The 7,877-nt window shown below is 43.3% G+C and overlaps 1 long non-coding RNA gene across 1 annotated transcript; it reads left to right on the top strand.

The window, feature by feature from the left end:
• Nucleotides 1-2,142: 2,142 nt before the first annotated feature.
• On the top strand, nucleotides 2,143-4,361 carry LOC142600115 (uncharacterized). The gene is made up of 2 exons (XR_012833568.1): nucleotides 2,143-2,459; nucleotides 2,702-4,361. It is a non-coding gene; the product is annotated as an uncharacterized LOC142600115 (long non-coding RNA).
• Nucleotides 4,362-7,877: the final 3,516 nt, after the last annotated feature.

Genomic DNA, 7,877 nt, shown 5'->3' on the forward strand with positions numbered 1-7,877 from the left:
CTGGACTGTAAAAGTTGGCCAGGAAAAAAGAGCTTATGCATGCTATACAGCACTTCATATTTGTGGCACTGACTGGAGAAAGCTTAGGGGTCCACACAGCAGTAATTGTTAAAAAATAATACAATGAATTACTTCTTATTTAGATATGTTACATATACATACATCACAGGAGGAACCAGAAAAGACAGCTTCCATGTATATGATGGTGTTTCAAAGACTAGTGGATGCTTGTCTGCTTTGATTACTTTGTCTGTCAAACATTCATTGACTTGGGTATGCGGATGTCTCGCAGACAAAAATCCTATGAAAAAAGGTATGAAAAAAGGTAGAAAGAGAAGTATTTATGCTCTTCTGTATGTTTTTTTTTTTTTTTGATACAGATTTTGCCTGAGCTTTAGCAGATTTTAGTATAGCTTAGTCAAATATCTGTCAGGAATCGTTTATGCACAATGTTGAGGCAGAAGAGGTCCAAGCTCTTCAATCCCAAAGACTTCCTGAGATCCCAGCTCTACTGTCTCCTGCATAACTGGGTCAGAATCCAGTCTGACCGAGGCCGTCACCAACGAGTCACTGCCCACAGTAATTCTGCAAATCTTCCCATGCAAATATCCCTCTTAAGTGCCATTCCTGTTAATTTTCACATGCAGTTCTTGAGCTTCACAGTCCTTTGGGCTTTTGAGGTACCAAGCAGGCAGTGACAAACTTACTCAAAATGAGCTTATGGATTCCTTTTAAGGGGAGGCTTTAGTAATTGCCTATCACACAGAAAAGCCGCCACAAGTTTTGAACCAATGACCTGCCAAATAAACACACATAGGCAGCATTTCCAGAAATATTTCTCAATTTACCCTTACTCTACTCTTTCAAGCTGTTCTGCAAAGGACGGTCCTGGGACATGGATGCAGGGCTGTGGCACTTGCCCTTGGCTGGTCAGATCATCATTCTTGAGCACCTTCAGCCTGAGGAAGGTGTTACAGGAGAAAGTCTACTCTCAAGTACACAGCAGCTTCATGACCTCTTGCAGTCCAGCTCTCCACCACTTTGCTCGTTGGGCACTCATTATGCACATGCAAGAGAAGGGCTAGATGCTGCAGAGAGGGCAGTGTGTAGCAACAAACTTGATGCTCAAAGCAGCACCTGCATAACGGAGTGCATGATCAGGACTGCAAAGGTGGGGTCGTGCAGCACTTCAGCTCTTTGCTTTCACTCGCCATCATTTGATCTTTTGCAATTTGCAATGGTTAACAGTTGCATTGGTAAAGCGAAGGAGCCCAGCTTCCCTGCTGAGTCTGCAACCTGACAGAAACGGGATAACAATACAGGACATGATACATATTTTTGTCCTGAGAATTAGCTGTAACTCTAAATATACCAATGGAAAGGATGTGCTGAGCGCGCATGGGAATTTTTACTTTTCAAAACAGAATTAATCTTGAAGGGTTCAGAACGATGCACTCACCCAAGGAGAGATAACAGAAGTTTGGCTTTCATGATTGCTCTGTTTGTTGATCTAAATACACAGAAAATGACCATATGCCTCTTTTCCATAAAAAGCAGAAATCGATACTTTTCTCTGTGAGTGGAAAAGAAATGATTTCTTTTTTTTTTTTTTTTTTGGGGGGGGGGGGGGTGTAGATGGTCCCCACGAGAGCATTAGGTCACATCCTGTTCAGAAATTGGGACCTTGAAGCTGCGGTTAGAAAACTGAATCATAAGCTCCACTTTACTAACATTCTCCCTATTTTTATGTGGGATTTTTTCTCTACTTATTTTCATTTCCCCTTTTCCCTTGCTATTTCCTTCCCTACACCAAGCATGCAACGTTGTTACTCGATACCAGAGAAGCACAGCCATATACCCATGCTATTCGAAAAACTGCACTCGGCAGGCGAGCGTGTGACACGTATTTGATGGGAGCAAGAGACAGAGACGGTGATGCCCTCATTCCCCCCTCCCCAGCCCTGATGAAAGCCACGTTTGATGCTGAACAAAGCTGATATAGCATGACTGGTGTGAGTTGAAACAAGCCGCTTAGTCATTAATTTTTGTCCATTCTGGACAAGTTATAAATTACATCATCATTTGAGGAAAGTGCATGAAATTTAGACTAGTCTCTGTGTGGCCCGGTGGCTCAGGGCCGGGGATCTGGTTTCTGGCTGGGCTGTTGATGCTGGAGAAGGCGCTTCGCTGCTCGGCTCCCCCTTGCACCCTTTCCCTCTCTGGGACCTCGCCTGGCAAACCCCCCGTCCCGCCGGCTTACGGGGGGACGGGGCTCCCAGGAAGGGGCTCAGCCAATGGGTTGTAATACTTAAGGAGCTCAGGTTTCTCTCCACGCCGACGAGGCAGGGAAATAATGAGTGTTGCCCCATCTGCCTGGGGTAAAAGGGTGCTGGGCCCCCAAAAGGAGCCTTTGCATCTCTCTACACCTGCAACTCTGTATACCCTTTTGAGTGATCCAGGTATCAACTCTAGCAAACATATGGCCCTCTTTTTACCTAAAATAAGTAGACACAATGTATTTTTTTTTTCATGTCAGGTCTTTGTATTTAATATCTTTGTTATGCATTACTGAGCAAAGAGGTAGGGTGTTCCGTGGTGAGTAAACCCCAGTGAGAGGAGTCAGAGCGAGAAGGAGGTCCCTTTGCCCACTGGCCTCCTAATTGTGGGAAGTGTCTGACCCGAGCGTTTCCTCTCTTTATAGGAACCACAGAAAAACAGAAGTGAAAGAAATGCCGTTTGTACTCAAGGCATCAAAACATCAAATGTTGCAGTACCCTATTACCTCACTGACGGACCCCTCACCTCCTCTCGTTTGCAGCAGCCTGAAGCAGAAGTGACCCCCGAGCTTTGGAAGAGGGACACCGGAGTGACGGGAGGGGAGTCAGCCCCACGAGAGATGGCTTCACCATCACCCCGTTCAGCCGCCTGGATCAGAGGCACGACAAATGTTACTGCCCATCCCGACAAGATTCCGCAGTCAAATTCAGCAAATTATAGGAGAGGCAGTCAGACAGCACAGAGTGGGAACTGCAAACTCATAGTCCCATTTTATATTTCATATTTGCATTTTTCCTTCATTTTTATAGCTATATGGATGAATGTTCTATAGTGTTTAATTTCCTGCAGTTAGATCCAGAACAACAGGAAAACACCAGAATACTATGGAAAGAAAAGTAGGAATATTCATTTTTAAGCATCCCATCTTCTAATAAAGTATGGAATCTACCTAAGAAAGTCAGAACTAATTTTAACTTCAAAATAAGCATAGCTGTAAAATTGTATAAATACAAGTAGGAGAATTAGTCCTGTGCAAGGTTAGTGTATTTCTTGATTTCAACATGGTAGCCTCAAGGAAAAAAAGGCAAGCATTTCTTTGCTGTGAAGCACATAAACAAAATCAAATCTTCTATTGTAATACCAATTTAATACATTAAGAATATTTTGAGTTACGGATATATTACTGTTATTCTTTGTTAGTTTGGAAGCCACACAAGCTTGAAGTCAATGAGAATTCTGTTCCTAAATTAAGTCAGGCTACGACTGACTCTCTTACCAGTGCCTGGTTTTTTGCATTAGGGATTTCAGGTTAGGAAAGCGAGTGTTTTAATATTAAGAATATTTTCCAAATGTGTTAAGAATAGTTGTATCAACAGCACTGCCGGCTAGTGTTAAAATCTTGTGGTTAGAAGCAATTGGATGGTTTGTGACTAGTTTGTTCCTCCCATGTGTCATGTATGCAAAGGTATTCTCATCTCATCATTCATTTTTTACAGTGGTTTATTTTGTGGTTGAGCTTACTCAGTTTCAAAGAGCAGAGCAGACTTTTTCTAAGGTTGACCCCTCTCTGGCCTTTTTTTTTTTTTTTTTCCCCGCATTAAAATACTGGGAAAAATGAGCAGGATGCAGGATTGAACAAAATCAGCAAAATATGGATATGGATGTTTTAGAGTAAATGTAAATGATACTAAAATGAATGTAATGGTAAGTTCACAAAATAAGGGTTCCAAAATTAGGAAATGCCAGAAGTTGCTCTGGTAAGATTAAGTTAACCTGGATTGCATATCAGCAATGAGATGCAGTATGATACTGATTAAAAAGGACCAGAGAGTAACATGCATATATTTCCGTTTAACAAGGAAGGAAAAAAAGGATTTTGCAAATGAAACATGTCCATAACAATTTTGCCATTAGAGATGAGATTTATGGGGGGGAATTTCCTGAGTTTGTGTTGCTTGATTTCAGACCACTGAAGTTGCATTCATCATGAGGCCACTGGTGTTTCTCTGTATACAGTTTCTTATATGTCCTAAGCCTTCTGTAAAAAAAAAAAAAATCTATGGTTTGAGTTTTAGAGACTGAAAGCCTGTGATTGTTTTAATGCTTCCTAACTGCAAAATTGAAGGAATGTTTTCCAAGGTCTTCAGAAATGATACATCTTCAGACCAAAAAAAAAAAAGTATATAAAATTTCAGTCAAAAGAGCAGAGATTTTTGGTGTGTGAAAAAAAGGTAATTACAATGGAATTTATTTTACTTCTTAATTAAACTAATGGCTACAATACCAGTAGTGGTTCTAGCACCACTTGAGTGTACAGCCCTTATTGTTGTTCTTAACAGAACCAGGTGAAAAATGTCACTGGAAAAAAAACCAATATTCAAATAGCTCCTTAACAAAAAATACTTTTCAATGGAATTTTAATAATTTTTGCAAATTTTAATGAATTCATAGAGAATTTTATATTTAAAAAGAAAATTTCTTTATTGCAAACTGTAGTATTCACATGAACAGATTTTTTCCTGTCAACCCCGTTGTCGTATTTTTCAGTCATTCTGTTATTCAGTGGTTTCTCTTTATGGCCGCTTGTGGTGAGCCAGCTAGCTAGTATAGTTCAAAATCACCTTCGTAGAACGTCTCAGTAGTGTTTATACATATGGCATTCTCAAGGAGTTTTGCTCAGAAGAAATGATGATCATCAGTAAATGTCTTCGGCTAAACTACTTCATACTACTGACTAACTCTCTTTTCAGCTTAGAAGTGAGATTTGCCTCTCTGTTACATCCCAGGGAGTATGTCTGGCTGATTCACGCTGCAGAAACTTTTCAAAGAAGTTATATATCACATATGAAACACAAGAGTAATCTAAACATTTTCACTGCTGCCAAAAGCTAAGAGGCCTGTTTGAAAAAGTGAAATGCACACCTCTCTCTCTTTGCTTTTTCCTACTGGTCCTTGTCAAAATATTCAGTGTTAACATATATCAAACTCCTAATGTTTGGCGTTTTCTACTGGTGATAATCCACCACTGCAGATACCCTAGCATTTTTTATTGCTGTTATCCCTAGAATATGGGGCTATTTGGAGAAAAAACACAAATAAGCCTACAACACCGTACAGTCCTCAAGCCTTTTCCTCCTGCTGGAAATAAAATCAGGTGAGTAAAACCTGGAGTTGCCCTGCGCGAAGTCAGCTGCTTGGTTTTGTTTAGCTTGTGAGAGAGATGCGAATATCCAGCCGGCCCTGGCAGCAGAGATGCTCATGCTGCAAACAGCACGTTTTCGTCCCAGCGTGTGGCTTCCCGTTGCCACCACAGACTGTGGCATTTTATCTGTCAGCGATGGCCTCTTGGGCTGTAATTACAGTACACGGCCGTGTTTCTCCCCCTATCACCAGCGTTATTATACTCTGTTGGTTTGTGGTTTCCCAACTGAAACTTTAGCTACCTATTGGTTAAAAGTTGCATGTTTTGATGAAGTGCAGTTACCATGTGCCACCCTAAGTTTGCAGGACTAAAGGCACTACAATATTCACAGCAAAACCAACAGCCAGGGGTTTGCACGGCATCTCTCTCTCTCGCAGCAAGGTGTTTATGTCACCAAAATGGAAAAACTACTTCTCCTGGAAAATAGTTACTGGCCGGATAAGGTTATAACTTCTAGCATACCACACGCTACTTGCACATGTCAGGAAGATGACTTTCATGCATGCAGAAGAAGGATGGTCTTGTGGTTTAAACCACGGTAACAGGACTCTGGCAATCAGGGCTCTGCGACTCCGGATGAAGTGCCACAGGGTTGCTCCGCCTCAGCTCCAGCGGTGAGGAGAGCCGTGCCGCATGTTCTCCTCCGGGTTTTGGCAACCATGGTGCCTCGCTGACCGGGATGCTTCCCCGTTCCCTCCTTCCCAGGGCCCTGGCGCAGAGCAGCCCTGACCTCAGCCACCACAGCAACAGCAACACTGCTGTGTGGTGCCTTCCACATGCACGGGGCTTGCTCTGTAACTCTCAGCAGTGATTTTTACTTCATCGATGAAGGATTAGTGTGTTATTATGGACCCAGTTCCAGTCCCAGCCAGGCAACTTGAGATGAACCTAAAAATCTCAAACTAAGATGAAACATGTGTCCTAGATACACAGACATTACAGCAAAGGCATTTGGAATTACGGTCCATGAACTAATTTCATTTTTGTTTAATTTAAAACCCACTCTAGTGTGACTGTCTAATAGTTTGACTCAAGATTAATAGATCTTTACATAGTTGAGGGGAGACTATCATTAAAGCTGAGAATAGCCTGAAAAAGTCCACAAAGATTTATGCGTGCATATGTGGAACAGTTCTCTTTAACTGCTAAAATCTCCTTTAGTTTAAAAAGAAAGAGTTTATAAAAGCAAGAGGAGGAAATCACTCCACCTGGACAGGCTAATAGAGGATGCTGAAGCACTTGGTGTTTCCTATTACCCAACCCAACCACGGGACCTACACATTAACCTGGTCACCGTGCATCAACTCAGCCAGGGTGGTTCAGTAACATCAGGCTTGATTCTTGCTCTCCATAACCAAAACACTGTCCCGGCACCCTGAAGGAAGGAGGTCTGAAAAGTCAAAACAAGGGAGAGACACATGACTCTCAGCTGCTACCAACTGACATAGCTCTGCTGTTTCACATACTTCTCCGACTGACACCGACTGAGGATCCAGCCGTCTTGCTGATCACATTAAATCTTGCAATGCTGGCTGGAAAAAAGTGCTTCTTACATTTTTCATTCCTGCCATGGAGCTGCAATTGAAGAGCAAGCATGCCTTTCATGGCCATGATAAAATTCTCCCTCCTGGGAGCCACAGAGTGACGGTATGACTCAGTGCCTCTGCTTCAAAACCATTTGAACCTCCCTGTTTCCCGCACTCAGCTTCGAATGCTTCACGAGGAGCAGGTATCAGCAATCCATCACACAAAATAAACCCTACCTACCAGCTACTTGAGGATAAATAAGTCGAGAACTTTTGGAAGAGGTCACAAAAGTTTGCAACATCTGAGACTTTTCTTATATGAGGATGCTCGTTTGATACCTGTGGTGGTTAAATGTGAAGGGGTTTAATAGCACAGCTTTGGCCCAGAGGTGGCTGGGAGACCTGCCAGCTTGGCTTAGGTGCCACGCAGCCTCCAGCCCTGCTCAGGCTCTACGTGTAGGTGTGGGGCAGGCACGTGGGGCCAGGAGTGAGTATCTCCCACCATCTCCTTGGGGCCAGGGCAGCAGTGCCTCCCGAGGGACAGCTGCCGCCCCTCACCTCGCAGGAGACAGGCAAAATACCCACCTCAGTGTGTCCCCGCAGGAAGCAGCCACTGCAAAGTTATAGAGGAAATTACCCAGCACTATCCATATTGGGAGTAACATTAAAAAAGGTAGTCCTCTTTTCTGGAGCCCAGAGGAAAACCTGGCTAGCACCAGAGGCTGTTCACGTGCACAAATCACACAGAGGTTCCCATCAGCCCGCCGAGCCACCCGCGCGGAGGTTACCATGGGCTTTGGGAGAAAGGCACGTTTCCAGGGGCACGCACCCAGCCACCCTTGCATTACACGTGTGGCTCAGTCCAAGCACCT

The sequence above is a fragment of the Balearica regulorum genome, chromosome 1, assembly GCF_011004875.1.
Source record: "Balearica regulorum gibbericeps isolate bBalReg1 chromosome 1, bBalReg1.pri, whole genome shotgun sequence".
NCBI lineage: Eukaryota > Metazoa > Chordata > Aves > Gruiformes > Gruidae > Balearica > Balearica regulorum.